Source organism: Cannabis sativa, chromosome 3, assembly GCF_029168945.1.
Source record: "Cannabis sativa cultivar Pink pepper isolate KNU-18-1 chromosome 3, ASM2916894v1, whole genome shotgun sequence".
Taxonomy (NCBI): domain Eukaryota; kingdom Viridiplantae; phylum Streptophyta; class Magnoliopsida; order Rosales; family Cannabaceae; genus Cannabis; species Cannabis sativa.
The window spans coordinates 64,025,054-64,050,337 of record NC_083603.1 but is presented as its reverse complement, the minus strand read 5'-3'; the positions used below and the strand labels follow the sequence as shown (position 1 = coordinate 64,050,337).

At 36.0% G+C, this 25,284-nt stretch overlaps 1 long non-coding RNA gene across 1 annotated transcript; it reads right to left on the bottom strand.

Moving 5' to 3' along the window:
• Positions 1 to 7,857: 7,857 nt before the first annotated feature.
• On the bottom strand, positions 7,858 to 8,969 carry LOC133035833 (uncharacterized). The gene is made up of 3 exons (XR_009686955.1): positions 8,824 to 8,969; positions 8,636 to 8,716; positions 7,858 to 8,550 (listed from the first exon to the last, which is right to left on the bottom strand). It is a non-coding gene; the product is annotated as an uncharacterized LOC133035833 (long non-coding RNA).
• Positions 8,970 to 25,284: the final 16,315 nt, after the last annotated feature.

The window sequence follows — 25,284 nt, the reverse complement described above, 5'->3', positions numbered from 1 at the left end:
TGAATGTTAATTACTTTGCTCAAGTTTGGAATTTTTAGCTGAAAAATATGGTTTTCAAAGAGAAATGATTGAATCTGTTGCTGTGATGTTGTTGATGTTTGTTATTGATTTCAGAAGCTATTTTAAGCATGTTTAAGTAGATTCAAGCTGGTTTGATTGCATGTTAGCTAGGTTTGCTCAAGTTTGAGTTTAGAACTCAAAGCTTGAGCTCTAATGGTGATTTTTGATTATGTGCAATCTGGGTGGTTTTGATGCCTTAGAAATGTTCTAGGGGTTATATGGAATAGGTCTGGAAGGTTTGAGATGATTTGGAGTTGATTTGAGGAAGATATGAATTTTTGATTGTTGCTGCCTGCGAGGAACCAGAATTCCGGTTGTGCATCCGGAATTCCGGATGGGGGTTCTGAATTTTCCCAGAACCGGAATTCCGGTTGGGCAACCTGGCTCACCTGGTTGGGGAAAATTCAGGGACCCTAGTTTTCCTCGTTTTTATGTTTTAGGGGGTATTGCCATGCTTTTTATCGATAGGGAAACTTTTCGTTCCTAGTTTAAGTCCCCGGGAAGTGATTTAGCGTGTCACTTATAGTGTTGTGATTTTTATGGTTTAGGAGCCTGTAATCCGCCGCGTTAGCTTAAAGTTCCGGTCGGGTTGGCCAAGCACACCTGAATTCGGAATCCAGGTAAGATTAGTATAACAGTATGCATATGTAGATTACATGTTTAGCGTGCATGTAGGAAACCTGTTAGATTACATTAGTTATGTATGTTGGCTTCGAACCATCCAACCCTGTCACGTCGGTACAGGCTGGAGTATGACCAGCAGCCGGAGTATGACTGGTTCGACCGATCAGGCTGACACTTGGTTGGTGGTTCCGTACTATTGACGTATCCCGTCGGTACAGGCTGGAGTATGACCACGGCGGAGTATGACCGGTTCGACCGATCGGTGGATATAGTAACACGTCGGTACAGTGGAGTATGACCGGCGGCGGAGTATGACCGGCTCGACCGATCGTCGTTACGTGTCAATAGTACCGTCCCTATGAACGTTCAGAACTCAGTACCGTGTTGGACACGGCAGTAGTGACTCAGTATCGTGTTGGACACGGCAGTAGTGGGACTCAGTATCGTGTTGGACACGGCAGTTAGGGTTATGATCAGGGGTATGGGCGTCTGATCATGACCGGAATTTATGTATGAGTATTATTATGCTTTTCTTACTGAGTCTGTCGACTCACAGTTCTACGTTTATGTGTAGGTAAAGGCAAGGCTAAAGCTGATGGACCGTGAGCGAGCTTATGAAGGTTGTACATGTCGGGGCGGCTAGGCCTGGAGAGTACGATCCTCGGGACAGCGAGGCTGATTTTGTAACAAGTCGCTAGGCGACAATTATTTTGTATAAACAGTTAAATCTTTTTGTAAATGATTTTGTAATCGGGATCCCGAGTCTTTTGTAATATTATTTTATAAGTTTAATTAAAAAAGCAAAAATTTTAATTAATCACGTTTTCCATAAACCTCGTTGATTAGCAACGAGCTGCACGGTATGTTTAAAAATCACGTAATACGCCTATGTTAGTTAGGGTGTTACAATTTGGTATCGTAGCCGCTGTGTTGTCTTCCGAAGATCGTCACGACATGTACAATCATCATCAGCAGTTAGCTCGTTTCACGGTTCAGTAAGCCTTTATTGCTTTAGTAGTTTATTTTATTCAGTTATGAAAAAGAAAAGCCTGTTAGGAAGCATGTTAGTAGCCTGATAGTAGAATAGGTGCATGTTTCGTTTTTAATTTCCAAATTAAGCGGCATTAGTAAGCTCTCCTTGAATACGACCTGATATGCCAACTCTTGGTTTCGCAGGCGGTTCTAACTAGATGGACGCCAGGCGGACCACCAGGAGTCAGGGCAACTCAGTGGGGTCGAACCAAGGACAAGGAGCTCAGTTTCCCCCATCAGTTAGGGGCCGAGGTAGAGGTCCCCGAGGCAGGGCTCGTGGTCGGGGTGATGAGAACCCGCCACAGGCTGCCCAGGCTCCCCCAGCCGATCAGGGAGCCCAGAATTGGGAGGTTCGGTTTGCTGAGATGCAAGCCCGGATTGAAGAGCAATACCTCGAGATTCGTAGAGGTTGAGACAGGCGGTGCTCCCGCAGGTTCCCAAAGGTGCGTAGTTCCGGTGGCACACCTCGCCCTGTGCCGCCGTGCCGAGATAGTGGTGGCGGCCAATAGATTGGAACCTCTGTATGAACGGTTCCGGAAGCAAGCACCTCCGGTTTTCCTGAGAGGTCCGGACGTGATGAAAGCCGAGCAGTGGCTGACGGTGATTACCAAGATCCTGAACTTCATGGGTGTCACCAGTAATGACAGAGTGGTGTGTGCCACTTTCCAGTTCCAGGAAGACGCTCTGGTCTGGTGGGACATGGTGTCTCAGATTCACGATATCACCACCATGACCTGGGAAAGGTTCCAGGAACTCTTCAACGCGAAGTACTATAATGAGGCGGTCAGAAGCGCCAAGAGGAAAGAGCTCGCTCACCTGACCCACCGTGAGAATATGAGCGTCACCGAGTATGCTACTCAGTTTGACCGGTTGGCGAGGTTAGCCTCGGGAATTGTGCCAACCGACTTCAGCAAGAAAGAGAAGTATCTTGATGGGTTGAATGCGAAGATCAAACACGATTTGATGATCACCACGGACGACAACACCACCTATGCTCAGATGGTGGAGAAGGCACTGCGAGCTGAGGGCGCAGTTGGGTGTATGTCGGAGTCAGCTAGTACTCCGGTGAGTGGCGGGGCTCCTACCCCTCCTGCATCAGGCTTTAGCAGGGGGAGTAGTGGTTCGGCCATTGATCAGAGGAAGAGAGCACCCACTGTTCCGGTGGCTCGAGTCAGAACAAGAGGTTCCGGGGGAACCAGAATAGAGGGAGTCGTCCTGGTAGTACAGAGACCCGATTCTCCTATCCCGAGTGCCCTAGCTGCAAAAGGCACTATCGGGGTGAGTGCAAGGGTCAGGGCTGCTTTCACTGTGGCATGCCCGGACACTTCAAGAGGGACTGTCCCCAGCTCCGCTCAGAGGCAGCGAGAGCTCCGGCGATACCCACTCCAGCCATGGTGTTCGACATCGCTCAGGCTGATGCAGATGCCAGCCCATCAGTTGTCACAGGTCAGCTTTCTGTTAATAACTCGCTTTACTCAGTGCTGTTTGATTCTAGGGCTACACATTCTTATGTGGCAGCCAGAGTCTTTAGTAAATTGGATAGACCGTACGATAGATATGAATCGGGGTTTGGAACCCTATTACCTGCCGGAGAGTTGGTTATCTCCAACAGGTGGATTAGGTCTATGCCGATCAGGATAGATGGTAGAGAGTTAAGTGCTGACTTGATAGAGATGAGTTTAGTAGAGTTCGATATTATTTTAGGAATGGATTTCCTATCTAAATATTCGGCGAGTATAGATTGTAAAAGGAAGATGGTGATCTTCCAACCGGAAAGTGAAGAACCATTTGTGTTTGTTGGTTCAGTTCAGGGATCCCGGATCCCGGTGATTTCAGCCATGTCAGCTAGGGAGTTGTTGCACGGCGGTTGTTTAGGGTTTCTAGCCATGGTGGTGGACACCACTCGGCCAGATACCATTCGGCCAGAGGACATCAAAGTGGTTCGGGAATTTTTGGATGTTTTTCCCGAAGAACTTCCAGGGTTACCACCTCAGCGGGAGATTGACTTCGTGATAGATTTGGCACCAGGGGTGGAACCAGTTTCCAAAGCCCCGTATAGAACGGCTCCAGCTGAACTTAAGGAATTAAAGATTTAGCTCCAAGGGTTGCTTGACATAGGGTTTATTCGGCCCAGTGTGTCACCCTGGGGAGCCCCGGTTTTATTTGTCAAGAAGAAAGATGGATCTATGAGAATGTGCATCGACTACAGAGAATTGAACAAGCTGACGGTGAAGAATAAATATCCATTACCTAGGATCGATGATTTGTTCGATCAGCTTCAAGGGAAGACGGTCTTTTCTAAGATTGATCTCCATTCGGGTTATCATCAGTTGAGAATCCGAGAGGAGGACATTCCGAAGATGGCTTCCGCACTAGGTATGGACATTACGAGTTTCTGGTTATGTCATTCAGACTAACCAATGCTCCTGCAGCATTCATGGACTGGATGAATAGAGTATTCAAGGATTTCCTCGATATCTGTGTGATTGTGTTTATCGACGACATCCTTGTGTACTCTCAATCAGAAGAGGAGCATGAATTACATCTTCAGATGGTACTGCAACGGCTTCGAGAACATAAGCTTTATGCCAAGTTCAAGAAATGTGAGTTCTGGCTATCTCAGGTGTCTTTCCTAGGGCACATTGTGAGCAAAGATGGGATCAAGGTGCATCCCGGGAAGATCGAATCCGTCAGGGATTGGCCGAGACCGAAGACAGTGACAGAGATCAGAAGCTTCTTGGGTTTAGCTGGGTACTACCGTAGGTTCGTCGAAGGGTTCTCTAAAATTTCAATGCCCCTAACCGAACTTACAAAGAAAAATCAGCGATTTATTTGGTCAGACAAGTGCGAAGCTAGTTTTCAGGAGCTAAAGCGGAGGTTGATTACCGCTCCAGTGCTAGCTTTGCCTTCAAACAAGGAGAAGTTCATAGTTTATTGTGACGCATCCAAACAGGGTTTGGGGTGTGTATTGATGCAAGTCGATCGAGTTATCGCTTATGCCTCCCGTCAGTTAAAGGATTATGAACAGCGATACCCGACTCATGACCTAGAGTTGGCCGCGGTGGTTTTCGCATTGAAGATTTGGCGGCATTACCTTTACGGGGAAAAGTGTGAAATCTATACCGACCATAAAAGTCTCAAGTACTTCTTTACTCAGAAAGATTTAAATATGAGACAAAGGCGTTGGTTGGAATTAGTGAAAGATTACGACTGTGAAATCCTCTATCACCCCGGAAAGGCCAATGTAGTGGCCGATGCCCTGAGCAGAAAAGGTCCCGGGCAAGTAGCTAGTATGGTTCAGATCTCACCTCAGCTAGCAGAGGATATGGTTAGATCCAGCATTGAGTTTGTGGTACGTCAGCTTCACAACTTAACGCTGCAATCTGACCTGTTGGAAAGAATAAATATCGCTCAGATGACGGATCCAGAGTTAGTGAAGATCAGGGATGAGGTGTGAGCTGGTCAAGCCAAGGACTTTTCAGTGTCAGATAACGGGATGCTTTTGTATAAAGCTAGGATTTGTGTTCCGAATAGTGTGGAACTCAGGAATGAGATCTTTGAGGAGGCTCATTCTACCTCGTATTCTCTGCATCCCGGCACCACTAAGATGTACCAAGATTTGAAACCGTACTTCTGGTGGAAAGGTATGAAGAAGAATTTGGTAGAATTCGTATCGAGATGCCTCACCTGTCAGCAGATTAAGGCTGAACATCAGAGACCAGCAGGGTTGTTGCATCCTCTAACCCTACCAGAATGGAAGTGGGAAGATGTCACGATGGATTTTGTGGTCGGATTGCCTAGGACCACGGGTTTATTTGACTCCATCTGGGTAGTGGTGGATCGATTTACGAAATCTGCTCATTTTCTGCCGGTTAGAACAACATTTACAGTGGATCAGTTGGCAGAGTTGTATGTCAGAGAGATAGTAAGACTTCACGGGGTACCGAAGTCTATAGTTTCAGACAGGGATCCGAAGTTCACCTCCAAATTTTGGCAGAGTTTGCAGCGAGCAATGGGTACAAAGCTGAAATTCAGTACAGCATTACATCCTCAGACAGATGGTCAGTCCGAAAGGACAATTCAGATATTGGAGGACATGTTGCGAGCATGTGTTATGGATTTCGAAGGCTCATGGAATAAGTATCTACCGTTGATAGAATTTTCTTACAACAACAGTTATCAGAGTACGATAGGGATGGCTCCCTATGAACTGTTATACGATAGGAAGTGTAGATCTCCCATCCACTGGGATGAGACAGGGGAGAGGAAATACCTAGGTCCAGAGTCAGTACAGCGGACCAATGAGGCAATAGAGAAGATAAAAGCTAGAATGCTTGCCTCACAGAGCAGACAGAAGAGTTACGCAGATCCGAAACGCAGAGATGTTGAGTTCCAAGTAGGGGACCATGTGTTTTTACGGGTATCTCCGATGAAGGGAATCAAACGTTTCGGGAAAAGAGGCAAGTTATGCCCTAGATTTACAGGACCTTTCGAGATTCTCGAAAAGATAGGTCAAGTGGCATATCGGTTAGCATTGCCTCCAGCTTTATCAGCAGTTCATAACGTATTCCATGTCTCGATGTTGAGAAAATATGTTTCAGATCCCTCTCATATACTCAGTTATGAGAGCCTAGAACTGCAGCCAGATATGACTTATGAAGAACAACCAGTGCAGATCCTGGATAGAAAGGATAAAGTCCTTCGGAATAAGACCATAGCATTGGTCAAAGTTCTCTGGAGAAACAGCAAGGTGGAGGAAGCCACCTTGGAGCTAGAGTCAGATATGAGAGCTCAATATCCAGAGTTATTCAGGTTAGATTTCGGGGACGAAATCCTTTTAAGGGGGGGATAGTTGTAAAGACCGCTTAGTTTAATTTGGAAATTAGCAGTTAATCATGATTATTTATGAAAATTATTTATAGCTATTTAAATAATTTATTATGTTGTTATTATTGAATTCAGAAATGCATTGCTATGTCATTCAGTAGTTTTCATATTTTGCATTTCCGGTGCCCGATATTTTGGAACTCGGTGTTTGGCTCAGTAGAAATCACAACTTAGTATGTTAGTAGTTTGGGACGGTTTATTAGATATTGGGAATGTCGGGAATGGCCGGGAATTTAGAATTTTCCAAAAATACCCCTTTAGTGTGATTTATGTGGTTTTAGTGTGGAGGGGCAAAATGGTCTTTTTGCCCCATTAGTATTTTGTCTTCTAGTGAGTTTATTAATTGAAAAATTAAGTGTTTATTTTATTTATTTGTTGGCTGATTATATGGGGGGTAATGACTATTATTTTCATTTCATTCAAAAAAATTACAAAGTTTAAAAATAGAAAAAATTGGAAAAGCTTTTCTCTCTCTTTTCCTCTCTCTCTCTCGGCTGGTTGTGGTTGTGCAAAGGGCTGGGTTTTTCTTGGTTGATTCTAGTGGTTTTAGCAAGATCAAAGTGATTCTCATTGAGGTATTTCTTTGTTTAGTTTCTTACCTTGTTTTCTTGAAATTTATGATGAAAATAGTTGATGCATGCATGAAACTTTGATATTGTTGCTGCTGTGATCTTGTTGTTGTTTCTGAGATTTAAGCATGTTAATTTGTAGTTATTTAGGTTGTTTGTAATGAATGTTAATTGCTTTGCTCAAGTTTGGAATTTTTAGCTGAAAAATATGGTTTTCAAAGAGAAATGATTGAATCTGTTGCTGTGATGTTGTTGATGTTTGTTATTGATTTCAGAAGCTATTTTAAGCATGTTTAAGTAGATTCAAGCTGGTTTGATTGCATGTTAGCTAGGTTTGCTCAAGTTTGAGTTTAGAACTCAAAGCTTGAGCTCTAATGGTGATTTTTGATTATGTGCAATCTGGGTGGTTTTGATGCCTTAGAAATGTTCTAGGGGTTATATGGAATAGGTCTGGAAGGTTTGAGATGATTTGGAGTTGATTTGAGGAAGATATGAATTTTTGATTGTTGCTGCCTGCGAGGAACCAGAATTCCGGTTGTGCATCCGGAATTCCGGATGGGGGTTCTGAATTTTCCCAGAACCGGAATTCCGGTTGGGCAACCGGTCTACCGGTTGGGGAAAATTCAGGGACCCTAGTTTTCCTCGTTTTTATGTTTTAGGGGGTATTGCCATGCTTTTTATCGATAGGGAAACTTTTCGTTCCTAGTTTAAGTCCCCGGGAAGTGATTTAGCGTGTCACTTATAGTGTTGTGATTTTTATGGTTTAGGAGCCTGTAATCCGCCGCGCAGTTAAAGTTCCAGTCAGGTTGACCGGCACACCTGAATTCGGAATCCAGGTAAGATTAGTATAACAGTATGCATTAGGCCTGCACATGGGTTGGGTTGGGCGGTTTTTGGGCGGTTTGGCGGTTTTTTTATTTGGCGGTTTTTTAAAATCACAACCCATACCTGCCCAATAAAAGTTTGGGTTGGGCGGTTTTTTAGAGGGCGGTTTTATGCGGTTTTTTGGGCGGTTGGGTTGCTTAAAAATCAAAACTTCCAAAGTATATTGTCACAAGAAAAAAAAAATAACTAAAAATTTATACCTGTTAATAACAATGCATAAAAGTCCTTAAGAAATTCATATCAATCTTTATAAACTCCATAACAAGGCATAATAATAATCATGAAAATTTCGTAACAATTCTTATAAATTCCATAGTACTACTCCATAACAATCTAGAAAAAGTCCTTAAAAAGTCCATACAAGTTCATAACAATCCAAAAAAAAAGTCCATAATTTAAGTCCATAACACAATCTAAGTTCATAATAATTCATAAAGTCTCCATAATTAACACAAAAGTGACTTCAAAAGTAGGCTCCAAATGAAATGCAACTCTGCAAAATAATAAAAAAATTTAATTACTATATAAATAACAACTTGATATTGATTAAATTACAATACATAATTATAATAACCAACCTTAATCTCTAATGAAACCATTTCAAACTTGCAACAATGCTATATATCATTTAGGATGCTCGCTAGGAGTAGTAATAATCTCTGCAAACGAAAGAAATATATATCATAACAAGATAATTTTTTTTAGCGTAACAGTAATAATAAAATTTATGTATAAGGAGTTTTCAAGATCAAATAGTATATTTTACCATTTTCAAGTTGTTCAGAAGTATTTAGTAATTCTTCTTCATCCATGTATTCCTTGACAATAATTGGTTGGTTGCTTTCACTATACCAATTCTTCAAACATATTAGACCCTCCACTGTCTTTGGTAGTAATGAGCTTCGAAATGGATCAAGAATACGCCCCAATTGAAAATGCGTACTCGATGGCACGGTGGTAACAGGAATGGCCAAAACATCTTGAGCAATCAAAGATAATACCGGATACCTATTCGATTGTCCCGTCCACCACTTCAAGATATCAAAACGCTGACCCACAACAAAATCTTCAGTATCATCAGCCAAATATTTGTCAATCTCATTTCTATTTCTTTCACCATCATGTTGTCGTTTTTTAGACATAAACTTGGAGACAAGTCCCCCAGGTTTAGTTGTATCTCCTTCAACAGAAACTGGTAAATTAGAACTTATAGTTGAACTTGGGCCCACACCAAAGTGCATCTCATTGTAAAAATCAAACAGCTTGCGCAAATTCTCTTCAATTTTCTTAATCAACTTTGACTGCAATGATATATCATAGAAAGTTTCATAACAGTCAACCACAAATTGTAACTTGTACCTAGGATCAAGAACAGTAGCAATGATTAATGCACCATTAGCTGCCTTTGACTCTCCCCAATATTTATCAAATTTTCTCTTCATATTAGCAGCCATGGAGGATAGCATTCCATCTCTTGCCTCTGACAAAGTTATCAACTCATTCTGAATTTCGCAGATCTCTTGAAAATACAAGTTAGAGGTCACATAAGAAGACCCACTAAATTTCAAAGTGACTTCATAAAACGTTTTTAAAAACTTCACAAAGATCCTTGCATTTTCCCAATCATCTTCATTAGGTGGTCCTTCCTTACGCTTTCCATTATCCTCCTCAGTGAAATAATACCTATAATTTTTGTCAGTCTTTATCCTGTCAAATGCCTTTTGGAACTTAAGAGCACACTCTAACATCAAATAAGTAGAGTTCCATCTTGTAGGCACATCTAAACACAATAGCCCCTTACACTCAATATCTTGACTTTGACACATTCTTTAAATGCCAACAACCTTGATGGTGATGATCTCACATATTTCACAGCATTTCTTATGGCAGCAATTGACTCATTTTTCTCCTTTAGCCCATCAGTTACTATCAGATTGACAATATGTGCACAACATCTTAAATGCAAGAACTCTCCATCCAAAATTATAGCATGCCTTTTGCTCTTGAATTTTCTCAAAACATACTCAATGGCAGTGCTATTTGTACTAGCATTATCAACTGTAATTGTGAAAATCTTATGAATCCCCCATTGATTAAGACAACTTTCAATCTCAGTCCCTATTGTCTCCCCTTTATGATCAGTGATTTGACAAAAGTTAATGATCCTTTTTTGTAACTTCCAATCACTATCAATCCAATGTGCAGTGAGACACATATAGTTTATATTTTGGATAGAAGTCCATGTGTCAGTAGTAAGAGAAACCCTTACTTTTTTCAAAACACCTCTAATCACTTCTTTTTCATCCAAGTACAGTTGATAAATGTCTCTAGCAATTGTCATACGGGATATAGTTTCAAGTCTCGGTTCTAACTGACGAATCAATTGCCTAAACCCTTCACTCTCCACATGCCTAAAAGGCAACTCCTCCAACAAAATGTATTTTGCAATAGACTGCCTACACTTTTGTTTATCAAATTGCACTGCAATCAAGTTCGCAGTAACACCACCCTCTCCCTCTTTCTTAGGTTCGAAACACAAGATCTTTTGTTTGTTCACCCTATTAGGATTCTTTGGACACCGATTCAAGTGATTCCATAAAGTACTAGTTCCGCAATTTTTAGGGTGAGCAGCATAATCCTTCCCACAAAAATTACATGCTGCCCTAGGATCCTCAAGATTACCACCCACAATTCTAGTAAAAAACTGCCAAATATCTGACTTCCCCTTAGGCTTCTTATTTTTCTCATTCCCCACTTCCTCTTTATCATTTTCTACTTCCTCTTCCACTTCAATATTAGGCATATCATTATCTTCTATAACCACATCTTGTATTTCTATATTAATATCCATAACTCCACCTAAATAATTAAATTAATTTTAGACTATGGCAAAATAAATTTCATACACAAAAATAATCAAAACAAACACGATCAAAAATAAAAAATAAAAACAAAAATTTCAGTTATTCAAAAATCTATTTTTATTTATATTTAAGTTTACAATTGAACATATAAAGCAAATTCATATAATTAATTAGAGAAAACACAAATCCTAAGAAAACATGTAGACCAAAGGCTCCCACAAACAAGAACACAGTGCCAAAAATATCCATAACTTTTTTTTTATGTTGTTGTAAATTTATTTCTTTTTTTTTTGTGAAAATTTATTTATATATATATATTATATAATTTGGTGTGATTTAAAATCCTTCACGCATTCCACTTTGAATAACTAATGGCTATTTTTTTTTTTTCTATTATTAGTCTCTCTTTTTTTTTTAATAATCTCTTATTATTATTGTCATAGCATAATATACTCAATTGGTTGTATATGTGACACATTAGCAATCATTTTCATCCTTGCAAAATGAAGAACATGTACTTGTCCTTCTTCATTTTCTAATTTTTATATATGAAGTTTATAATACTCTACCACGCATGTCCTCTAATTTTCATGATAATAAAATTGACACTGTCATCATCTAACGAATTAAGAAAAAAAAATAAAATAATACCTTAGATTTAGATTACAAATTGCTTCAACAAAACAAATAATGACCTATAAAACGTATCACTCAATACCACTACGTACTCTGAAACCAAGCAAACAAATACAAAAGAAAAAAACAAGTAAGAATAATACTATGCACATAATTGTTTCACAAAATGTACACACACCAGAAGAGCAAAGAGTGGAATTGTTTTACATTCTTGTATGGCAATTAGAACATAGATACGGAGGGAAGGAATTAGTGGTATCTCATTCTGTGAATTTATTAAGTAACAGAGTTATTATACAGCCCATTTATATATATTTACCAGACAGTAATTCACCCATTTGATGGACATTCTTTTAAAGTCCCTCTCATCAATAAATTGTCCTAATTCGTTCAACAACAAAAAAAAAATTAACATAATTACACGTACTAAAAATGACCACCAAATCAAAACTCTATAGTAATATCCAACTAAAATAGACGTGGACAATTTATTAGCAAAAAAACAGAAAGAGGAGAGAACATTTGAAGTTGAAGAGCCCCTCCTACCTGTAATTTACAACTATGGACACTAGATTGGAATCCAAGTATCAACACATGCCAATGTCAGTAGCAAATATATATACTACTTACTTTCAAACAAATATTATATAAATATATATTTTAAAATATAATAAGTTGAACACTAGCAGTAAAGGCCAAGAAGTAGAAAACCCCAGAATGAAAGAAAAATGAATTTAAATATTGAAAAAGATACCGTTATATGAGAAAAAGTAGTTGAAAAGAATGGTAGCTCCTGACCTATTGTCTATGCATTCAAAATCATCATATGACCATAAATAAAACAAAACAAAAATTAGAACATAGATACGGAGGGAAGGAATTAGTGGTATAATGTATTCACAATGAATCATCAATTTGATAATTGCGAACTTTTCTCAGATTCACACAAGCCAAACGCCAAGAATATCAATGAATAAAATATAAATACAAATGCCTCATAGAGAAGATTAGTTAATCTACATAGTAATTTCAGACATATACTTATCTAAATGAATTTTTTAATCATTGGCCCCAAACAAAAGCAAAAAACGAAAGCAGCAAAAGAAGTGGGGGTTGGGAACGGAATATTGAAAATAAATACATTATAAGAACGAGTACAAACAAAGAAGATACATCATAATATTATGCATCAATCAAAACAATCACAAATATGAAATGGCTATATATAACTCAACATTCTCAATCACAGTACTCAACATTCTCAGAAAGTAAGAGATTATAAAATGTATACCTGGGCTGGGTGGGTGAACGTCCCGGGCTGGAAGTGGCGGCGGCGACTGTCGACGGTCCGACGAAGAAGGGGGGAACGACGACGAGCGGAGAATAAGGGGGAGGGGGACGCTGGCGTGCGACTGTGAAGAAGGGGGAAAGATTTAGGGATTTAGTTTTAGGTTTTTTTTTTGTTTTAGTTTCTTTTAGGCAGGTATAAATTAAATTATTTTAAAAATAATAATAATAATAATATATTACGGGTACGGGTTGAACCCGCCCGTTTATAGGCTAACCCGTACCCGCCCGCCAAACAGCGGGTTAAAATTTAACCCAATCCAATTTTTGCGGGTTTTTAATGGGCGGTTTTCATACGGGCGGATTCTAATGGGTTAGGCGGTTCCCACGGTTTAGCGGTTTTTATGTTCAGGCCTAGTATGCATATGTAGATTACATGTTTAGCGTGCATGTAGGAAGCCTGTTAGATTACATTAGTTATGTATGTTGGCTTCGAACCATCCAACCCTGTCACGTCGGTACAGGCTGGAGTATGACCAGCAGCCGGAGTATGACCGGTTCGACCGATCAGGCTGACACTTGGTTGGTGGTTCCGTACTATTGACGTATCCCGTCGGTACAGGCTGGAGTATGACCAGCGGCGGAGTATGACCGGTTCGACCGATCGGTGGATATAGTAACACGTCGGTACAGCCGGAGTATGACCGACGGCGGAGTATGACCGGTTCGACCGATCAGGCTGTTACGTGTCAATAGTACCGTCCCTATGAACGTTCAGAACTCAGTACCGTGTTGGACACGACAGTAGTGACTCAGTACCGTGTTGGACACGGCAGTAGTGGGACTCAGTATCGTGTTGGACACGCCAGTTAGGGCTATGATCAGGAATATGGGCGTCTGATCATGACTGGGATTTATGTATGAGTATTATTATGCTTTTCTTACTGAGTCTGTCGACTCACAGTTCTATGTTTATGTGTAGGTAAAGGCAAGGCTAAAGCTGATGGACCGTGAGCGAGCTTATGAAGGTTGTACATGTCGGGGCGGTTAGGCCTGGAGAGTACGATCCTCGGGACAGCGAGGCTAATTTTGTAAATAGTCGCTAGGCGACAATTATTTTGTATAAACAGTTAAATCTTTTTGTAAATGATTTTGTAATCGGGATCCCGAGTCTTTTGTAATATTATTTTATAAGTTTAATTAAAAAAGCAAAAATTTTAATTAATCACGTTTTCCATAAACCTCGTTGATTAGCAACGAGCTGCACGGTATGTTTAAAAATCACGTACTACGCCTATGTTAGTTAGGGTGTTTCATACAATGTAGATCATTCATATAGAGGATCATTGATCAAATTAGGATTATAACAATGGATAACTAATGATGTGTCTATATGGTGGAACATATAGAGCATTCTATATACTGAGAGTGCAATTCTAAGTTCTATGCGTGGATTCAACGAAGAATTAATAAGTTAGTGAATTTTAGTAATAAATTCTTGATCTACTTATTGGAAGCTCGGTTATATAGACCCATGGTCCCCGCACTAGTTGAGATAGTATTGCTTGTAAGACTCATGTAATTGGTTTTGATTAATCAATTATAATTCTCAAATTAGACTATGTCTATTTGTGAATTTTTCACTAAGTAAGGGCGAAATTGTAAAGAAAGAGTTTTAGGGTCATATTTGTTAATTATGATACTTTGTATGGTTCAATTAATAAATATGATAAATGAAAATATTATTTAATAATTATTTATAGTTATTAAATAGTTAGAATTGGCATTTAAATGGTTGAATTAGAAAATTGGCGTTTTTTAGAAAATCAGATGCAGAAAAGATAAAACTGCAAAATTGCAAAAAGTGAGGCCCAAATCCACCTTGCATGGCCGGCCACTTTTGTAGGGTTTTCCCTCTGATATTTTCATTATTTTAATGCCAAATAATTCAAACCTAACCCTAGTGGAATGCTATAAATAGATAGTGAAGGCTTTAGGAAAATTACACTTTTCTTCTGACACTTCTGATTCAGAAAAACTGAGCCTCTCTCTCTCCCTATCTTTGGCCGAACCCACTCTCTCTTTCTTCTTCCTTAAATTTCAAAAATCCTTAGTGTATGAGTAGTGCCCACACACAGCAAGTGATACCTCAACCATAGTGAGGAAGATCGTGAAGAAAGACTTTCAGCAAGAAGGAGTTTCAACATCAAAGATTTAGAGAAAGAGATCCAGGTTCAGATATTGATAATGCTCTGCTACAAAAAGGAATCAAGGGCTAGATATCTGAACGGAAGGAGTCATTATATTCCGCTGCACCCAATGTAAGGTTTCCTAAACTTTATACGTGTTTATTTCATCGTTTTAGAAAGTTCATATTTAGGGTGTTAATCAACATACTTGTGAGTAGATCTAAGATCCTGGTAAAATAATTTCCAACAACTGGCCTCAGAGCCATGGTAATTGATTTACTTGCAAGAAATTTGGACTTTAAAACGATTGTTTGTTTGTTTTTGGATGGTATCATGTTGTATTGAGTGTTATTTGATGATTGGTTGGTGTTTGTAAATTTTCGTTTAAAATAATTGAATAGTATGGAAAAAATTAAGCAAGTTACTTTTTTACAGAACTCAATTTTGATTTCATTTGAATTAGTTATGATTTTTTGAAGATTCGAAAAAATCGGAGTTGTGCTGAAATTTTCCTGCGATCGCGAAAACTGTCCGTACAGCTCACAATTTTTTCGTTTTTCTTCATTTTTTCATGCTTTTTCATGGAATTAAGTTCCGATTTTTTGTGTAGTTCTGTATTTATACTATTACTATTCCTAATTCAATTCTAATTATCATAATAAATTAATTTAATATTTTTTAAATTTAATTCAAGATATTAGTGTAATTTGAATTTGTAAATAGTTAGTATCTATCTTTTTTGCTTAATAATCTATCTTATTTTTAAATTTGATTATATCTTATCTTATTTTTAAATTTAAGGTCAGATTTTAATATTTTAAATTAATCTTTTTTTAAATAATTTAACCTTATTTAAATTTAAAATAAGATAACTATAATCATGTAATTTTAAATAGATATAAGATATTTTGCTAACTTTTAAATTTTGTTATTTTATTTATTTAAATTACATTTAAAATCTGAAAAAAGATATCCATTTATCTTTTTTAATTTTTTATTTAATTTTTATTTATAAAATAACATTTAAATTTTAAAAGTAGTTAGCAAATTTTGAAATGATATTTAGGTTGGTTGAAACTTAATTTTTCAAAAATTGTAGGTTTAATTTTAAATTTAAATTTTAATTTAATTCGAAATTTTCAAATTTTTTTTTAATTAATAGTTTAATTTCGAAATTAATTATTTAATTTAAAATTAAATAAATCCTACATCCAACTATCCAGCTAACCTTGTTGGAGGATATGTGTTTTAGCTTGTGTGCAAGTTTTCAAAACCTATTATTACTTGATTGCAAATAGCCATGGTTACTTTTTGCCAGATCTAATGATCTGATGGCTCCCTTAGTCAAGTAAATAATTTGTAACAGGTAAATTTACAATCTTCTTTCATCTGTGTATGACCTAGCAACATGATAGGACCCATCCAAAGTGTGCATGTGTGAGCCTATGTGTTTAATTTTATTATAGATGCATATAGGTTGTTGTTGCTAAATAAATTATCATAGTTCTTGATAGAATTTATTTAGGCCCATTTAGTTTTTGGGCCTATTCAATTAATAACAGTTGTTCTTATTAAGGTTAAATTCCCCTCTTTTGGGCCTTGTGTGAGAGTTGGAAGTCATAGTAGTGGGTACGACATACTGAACCCAGCACCCCCTCACATGAACCACCCCAATTGTGAAGGCCCATTTGCCTGATTTGAATAATTGTACTAGGTTAATTAAACTAGTTTAACCTAATAAAATTGATTAGCAACATAATTAATTTCATTTATTTTGAAATTAATTTAAGAAAATTATAGTTTAAAGAATTTTTTATTCTAAGCTAAACTATATGTATTTTCTTGTATTTAATTAAATATAGAATTATAACCATCTAGATTCTTTCTGGAGCTTAATTTAAATTTTTCATTAAATATTCCCATTTAAGTTGATATTTAGTTATCTACAACTAACCAACTTAAATCTGAATATCTTTTGGATTTAAAATTTCAAAATTAAGTTGAGGAATTTTAGGCATTGGTTATTAAAATTCTTTAGATATTTTTTTTAGGTTAATATTCGAAAAGATATTAACCTAAAAAAAATATCTAAAGAATCTTAATAACCAATGTCTAAAATTCCTAAACTTAATTTTGAAATTTTAAATCCAAAAGATATTCAGATTTAAGTTGGTTAGTTGTAGATAACTAAATATAACCTTAAATAGGAATATTTAATGAAAAATTTAAATTAAGCTTCAGAAAGAATCTAGATGGTTATAATTCTATATTTAATTAAATACAAGAAAATACATATAGTTTAGCTTAGAATAAAAAATTCTTTAAACTATAATTTTCTTAAATTAATTTCAAAATAAATGAAATTAATTATGTTGCTAATAAATTTTATTAGGTTAAACTAGTTTAATTAACCTAGTACAGTTATTCAAATCAGGCAAATGGGCCTTTACAATTGGGGTGGTTCATGTGAGGGGGTGCTGGGTTCAGTATGTCGTACCCACTACTATGGCTCCCAACTCTCACACAAGGCCCAAAAGAGAGGAATTTAACCTTAAAATGAACAACTGATATTAATTGAATAGGCCCAAAAACTAAATGGGCCTAAATAAAATCTATCAAGAACTATGATATTTTATTTAGCAACAACAACCTATATGCATCTATAATGAAATTAAACACATAGGCTCACACAGGCACACTTTGGATGGGTCCTATCATGTTGCTAGGTCATACACAGATGAAAGAAGATTGTAAATATACCTGTTACAAATTATTAACTTGACCAAGGGAGTCATGAGTTAAAATCAGATCATTGGATCTGTCAACAAGTTAACCATGGCTATTTGCAATCAAGCAATAATAGGTTTTGAAAACTTACACACAAGCTAAAACACATACTCCTGCAACAAGGTTAGCTCGATAGTTGGATGTAGGATTTATTTAATTTTAAATAAATAAATAATTTCGAAATAATGAATTAAATAAATAAAATATTTATTTTCGAAAGTTTAAAAAAAATAAAAAAAAATCGAAAATTTAAAAAAAAAAATTAAATTTAAAATTAAACCTACAATTTTAAAAAATTAGGTTTCAACCAACCTAAATATCATTTCAAAATTTGCTAACTACTTTTAAAATTTAAATGTTATTTTATAAATAAAAATTAAATAAAAAATTAAAAAAGATAAATAAATATCTTTTTCAGATTTTAAATGTAATTTAAATAAATAAAATAACAAAATTTAAAAGTTAGCAAAATATCTTACATCTATTTAAAATTACATGATTATAGTTATCTTATTTTAAATTTAAATAAGGTCAAATTATTTAAAAAAAAATTAATTTAAAAATTTAAAATCTAACCTTAAATTTGAAAATAAGATAAGATATAATCAAATTTAAAAATAAGATAGATAATTAAGCAAAAAAGATAGATACTAACTATTTTTAAATTCAAATTACACTAATATCTTGAATTAAATTTAAAAAATATTAAATTAATTCATAATGATAATTAGAATTGAATTAGGAATAGTAATAGTATAAATACAGAACTACACAAAAAATCGGAAGTTAAATCCATGAAAAAGCATGAAAAATCGAAGAAAAACGAAAAAAATGCGAGCTGTACGGACAGTTTTCGCGCGCGAGGGGCAGTGACACCATCCCGATATTTTTCGAAACTTCAAAAAATCATAACTAATTCAAATTAAATTGAAATTGAGTTCTATAAAAAAGTAACTTGCTTAATTTTTTCCATACTATCCAATAAAAATAATTCCAGAAACAGATATTCAATTATTTTTCACGAAAATTCACAAATACCAATCAATCATCAAATAACACTCAATACAACATGATACCATCCAAAAACAAACAGGCAATCATTTTAAAGTCCAAATTTCTTGCAAGTAAATCAATTACCATGGCTCTGAGGCCAGTTGTTGGAAATTATTTTACCAGGATCTTAGATCTACTCACAAGTATGTTTATTAACACCCTAAATATGAACTTTCTAAAACGATGAAATAAACACATATAAAGTTTAGGAAACCTTACATTGGGTGCAGCGAAATAATATGACTCCTTCCGTTCAGATATCTAGCCCTTGATTCCTTTCTGTAGCAGAGCATTATCAATATCTGAACCTGGATCTCTTTCTCTGAATCTTTGATGCTGAAACTCCTTCTTGCTGAAAGTCTTTCTTCACGATCTTCCTCACTATGGTTGAGGTATCACTTGCTGTGTGTGGGCACTACGCATACACTAAGAATTTCAAAATTTGAGAGGGAAGAAAGAGAGAGGGAGTGGTCGGCCAGATAGGGAGAGAGAAGGCTCAGGTTTTTCTGAATCAGAAGTGTCAGAAGAAAAGTGTAATTTTCCTGAAGCCTTCACTATCTATTTATAGCATTTCACTAGGGTTAGGTTTGAATTATTTGGCATTAAAATAATGAAAATATCAGTTTAAATTGCCTACAAAAGTGGTTGGCCATGCTTAGTGGATTTGGGCCTCACTTTTTGCAATTTTGCAGTTTTATCTTTTCTGCATCTAATTTTCTCAAAAATGCTAATTTTCTAATTCAACCATTTAAATGCCAATTCTAATTATTTAATAACTATAAATAATTATTAAATAATATTGTCATTTATCATATTTATTAATTGAACCATACAAAGTATCATAATTAACAAATATGCCCCTATAAACTCTTTCTTTACAATTTCGCCCTTACTTAGTGAAAAATTCACAAATAGACATAGTCTAATTTGAGAATTATAATTGATTAATCAAAACCAATTATATGAGTCTTACAAGCAATATTATCTCAACTAGTGCGGGGACCATGGGTCTATATAACCGAGCTTCCAATAAGTAGATCAAGAATTTATTACTAAAATTCACTAACTTATTAATTCTTCGTTGAATCCAAGCATAGAACTTAGAATTACACTCTCAGTATATAGAATGCTCTATATGTTCCACCCAACAATGTATTCATTCCTTAAAACACTTGACCCTGTATAAATGATATTTCAGCTTATGTGAAATGAGTACTCCACCATTTATGTTCGTTTGGTCAAGCTCGAAGGAGATCATCCTTTGCTTACTATTCGCCAGATAGAAGCTATAGATTCCATGTTTATGCTAGCGCTCCCACTCAATTGCACTACCGTGTTCCCAAAATGTACGTATCACCCTGACCCAAAAGTAGGCTTAACTAACAAATCAAAGAACACGAATAGCCTCTCGAGATTGAGCCTAATCATAATAGGATTAAGATCATTTGATCTAGGATCAACTAGGCAATATTGACTTGAATAGATAGTACGGTAAGTTTAATAAATCTAAGTCAAAGTTCAATATCGGTCCCTTCCGATGCATACTCCATGCATCCAACCTGAGCTTTACTTTAACCAATGCTCTGGAAAGAACATAGCACTTCTCCAAATGCAAGTAAACTCTGTTGTAGATTATCATATCAGTAAAACCCTATGTCTGATAAATCTAGGAAACTTTATTCACATAGTCATGTTTACTTTCCAATGTGTTGACGACACAATAAACATGATCAAGTATGTGAAATGGGTTTCAGATGAATTTATACATTATGTACATATAATCATGAAATAATCATGTGAACCATGCAACATTAAATGTTATTTCTGATTTATATTAATAAGTAAATCTGATTATATTGAAATGAGTTTTATTTAGGGCATAAAATTCAACAAAATCAGCATCAAAGAAGGAGAGAAAGAGATCCAGATTCAGATCTTGATTATGCTCTGCTACAGAAAGGAATCAAGGGCTAGAGATCTGAATGGAAGGAGTCATAATATTCCGCTGCACTCAATGTAAGGTTTTCTTAAACTCTTATGTGTTTATTTCATTGTTTTAGAATTCATATTAGGATGTTAATGAAACATACTTGGTAGTAAATCTAGATCCTGGTAAAATATTTCCAACAGATATCTTACTTTGAATTAAAATCTCCTGATCTTGATCACTCATCTTTTGTGCTACAATGAACCATGTTGTAAAGCAATGCAAGAATTTGCACAAATAAATGAGGGCAACAAGTATAAACTAACATATATAGTAATATTACTAGGTAATAGTAACTTAACATTTATTTATTTTTTAGTCCATGAGGTTGTATTAATCTACTTCTCAAAACACATATTCATAACATAGTATTCCTTTTAGTTAATTATATAATCAATGGTGTAAATAGGTGCAAAAATTGGCACACATAGATCGAGACAATGAGTACAATCAACTATAGACACACAAATATTATAATATGACTAGATAAGAGTAACTTAATATTCTAAGGTGATTGTCAGGAACGAGATTGATCATCTTTGATTTAAACAAGCCACAAGATCTCTTTTGAATAAATACAATATATCAGTATACGTAGAGATATATTGAATACCGATAGATGTATGTTTGGCTCAGATACTGATTGATGCTGTCACATTAGTATGGCTGGAGTATGACCAACATATTGAGTATAGGCTGACATTATGGTCAATTGTAATGTCGTACGAACGTTCTAGACTCAGTACTGTATTGGACACGGAGATAGGGTTATGGTTGGGTGCATGGGCACCTAATTATAATTGTAGTTATTGCTATGTTATTGTTTATGCTTTTCTTACCGAGTCTGTCGACTCACAGATATTGTTTGCATGTGTAGGTAAGGGCAAGGCTAAGGTTGAGCAGCTGTGAGAGCGAGCAGATGGAGATTGTGCATGTCGGAGCGATTAGGCCTGGAGCGTATAGTCTTTGGGGCAGCTGGGCTCATTTTGTATAGTCACTGGGCGACAAACTTTTGTAATATGCATAATAAAACTTTTGTAAATATTTTTGTAAACGGGATCCCAGTTTAATCTAAGTATGTTATTTTGGTATTTGTAATTAGTTTATTAAAGTTTTAATTACTCACGATTTTTAATAAACTCGTTGATAAGCAACGAGCTGCACAATTAAGTTAAAAATCACGTCAACACGCCTGAACTAGTAGGGTATTACATAATATGCCTTAGAACTTTTGATGAGGGATGTAATGTTTCAGTCCAGATGAGGTAATATCTATCCACTCTATCTCGAGTGGCTTGTACAGAATTTATGATCAATTGATTTGGTGTTTGGATAAGACCGGGAGGTATTTAGTTAGAAATGATTATTGGGTTGTGGTGCGCAACAAAGGTCTTCGACAAGCCTCTTCCTCTCCAGGTCCTTTTGAATGGTGTAAATTTTTATGGTCTTGCAGCTTACCCCCAAAAATCAAGCCCTTTTTTGTGGAAGGTTTCTTTGATCTAGATTCCAACGATTTATAACCTTGCTGATCATAGTTTGAAACTTGACAAGACTTGTTCGACGTGTGAGTCCAATGAAAAGACGACAATTTATGACTTATAGGGTTGCCCAAAACTTAATGGTATGAAGTACCATCCATCAATGTCCTTTTATGAGTTTCTTATTGACATTGTTGATGTTTCGTCAAAATAAGAAATGGAAAAGTTTGTTACTCTCGGTTGGTAAATTTGGAATAGAAGAAATAATATTGTTTTTTATGGTTTATTTTTTTTTAGATAATTTATGTGGTTAGTAGTACTTTGGGATATCTTGACTCTTATAAGTGCAATGCATGAATCTTATTTCTCCACTTATCTCTTCGAAATAGTAGCCACCTCCGATTGGTGTGCTTAACGTTAATGTTGATCCATGCATTAATTTAACCTATTTTAAGAAGTGTGTTGGGGTAGTCATTTGAGACACTTCGAGCATAGTGTTGGCCTTTTTAGTGGTCCCCTTTAATTTGACACCTCAACCTCATGCGACAGAAGCCTTAGCTGCTCGATAGGGTCTTCTCCTTTGCATGCAGTTATGGTATCTTTTTGTCATTCTGATGCTGTTAAGAACAAGGCAATGGAGTTTTTCAGATTTGGTCTTGTGTTGGAAGACATAACACACTTGCTCAAGAGTTCAACTAATCTTTCGATTGCGCATTGTAATAGATTAGCGAATACTCTTGCTCATTCCCTTATTAAGTTAGCTAACTCTTCAGCTAGAGTTTGGTGGCTTGGCCTATCTTCATGCATCCTACATTAGTTTTTTGATTGTAGCTTCAAGGCGTTTCTTATGGTACTTTTGTTTTTCAATGAAATTTCATTTATTAAAAAAAAAATTTTGTTTAGAAAAACATAAATGATAATATATTAAATTGACAAATACATTTAAAAATAATTTATCTTTTAAAGAAATATATAATTTAAAAATCAAAGTTATATTAGGAATTAATTAGTGTTTTTTATATTATTACATTCGTAGCGTGCTTGTCAAGTTTTTATATTTGTCACGGTGTGTTTTCATATTTTTTGTAGCATGCCTAAATCTATATTTTTTTGGGTCTTTTTCATTTTTATACTTCAAAACAATTTTTTTTTTTTTGCATTTTTACGAAATTCTACATAGAAAACCATATTGCAACGGGCACTGCAACCTAAATTGCAACAAAAAATTATATAGAAACCCCTACTGCAACTAGTGCTGCAACTACTTTAGAAACCCAAACCGTAAATTAAAAAAAAAGTTAAAAAATTAGTATATAAGGTAATTCCCCTATTTTTTTTATGCTAAATTTAAGCTCATATTTTCCATACTTTGTTATGCTCGGTGTTATGTTCGTGCCTTCTTAAAGTATGTAAGTTTCATGACTTGCTGAAAAATGTTATCCGAGACAATTTTTTTTAAAGAAAATAATTTCATCGGATAAAAGTTATATTATGTAGGGATATTGTCGACTAAACCACCTGAACTTTACGGTTTGTAACACTTAACCACAAAAACCGAAATTTTGGCGGCTAAACTACCTAAACCTTGGTTCCGTTTTGCTCTGCACACCTCCGTCCAAAAATCACCACTAAGTGCCACGGTGGACTGTCCACGTGGCAAATTTTTAGTGCTCCACGTAATATTAATTTTAAAAAATAATTATAAAAATTAAAAAATTAGAAAAAAAAATTAAAAATATTTTTTTACTTTTTTTTTTTTCTTTTTCCTTTCTTTTTCTTTTTCTTCTTCTTTCTTCTTCGTTTTTCTACAGAACTCCCAGCTCGTTTTGAGATCCGACGAAACCAGTGGCGAGCCCTTCTTAAAGACCCGGATCCCTTTGCTTACTTCATGTTAGTAGCGTTTGAAGCCTCAGGTTTGGTCCGGTTCGCCTTGTTGCTGCTACTATGGCCGTTGATTCGGTTGATGGAGGTGACGGGGATGGGCGAAGCGAGACTTAAGCTAATGATATTCGTGGCGGTTGCTGGAGTTAGGGAGTCAGAGATTGTGTCGGTGGCTAGAGCCGTTTTGCCCAAGTTTAACATGGATGACTTGGACATGGAGGCTTGGAAAGTGTTAAGTTCTTACGACAAGAGGGTTGTTGTGACCAAGACGCCGATGATTTTTGTAGAACGGTTTGTGAAGGAACATCTAAGAGCGGATGAGGTCGTTGGCACTGAGTTGGCCGTCAACCGATTCGGGCTCGCCACTGGTTTCGTCGAATCTCAAAACAGGCTGGGAGTTCTGTAGAAAAACGAAGAAGAAAAAAAAAAGAAAAGAAAAGGAAAAAGAAAAAGAAAAAAAAGTAAAAAAAAATATTTTTAATTTTTTCTCATTTTTTAATTTTTTTTAATATTTATAATTATTTTTTAAAATTAATATTACGTGGACCACTAAAAATTTGCTACGTGTACAAGTGTGTACACGTGGACAGTCCACAGTGGTACTTAATTGTGATTTTTGGATGGAGGTGTGCAGAGCAAAACGGAACCAGAGTTTAGGTAGTTTAGCCGCCAAAATTTTGGTTTTAGTGGTTAAGTGTTATAAACCGTAAAATTCATGTGGTTTAGCCGCCAATATTTCTATTATGTAAGATAATGATAAATTATGTTTGAAAGTAATAAGGATGAAAGAAGATGTTTGGTTTGGTCTGGTCAGTTTCCAAATTTTTTTTTTTCCTGAATAATCACTTTTCTATATGTGCCTAATCTATTTTGTTTTAAAGTTATGTGTGCCTAATCTATTGGTGCAATTCCATAAAAAAAAAAGAAAAAGATCTATTGGTCTAATTACTTGACCAGCTGGCATGCCACGTTTGGTGTTTACATCTCTTTCTAATCTACACTGAAAAGATTTTTATTTTTATTTTCTTTTGTCGAAAAAAAGAGATTTTTTTTTTCTGTTTCTTT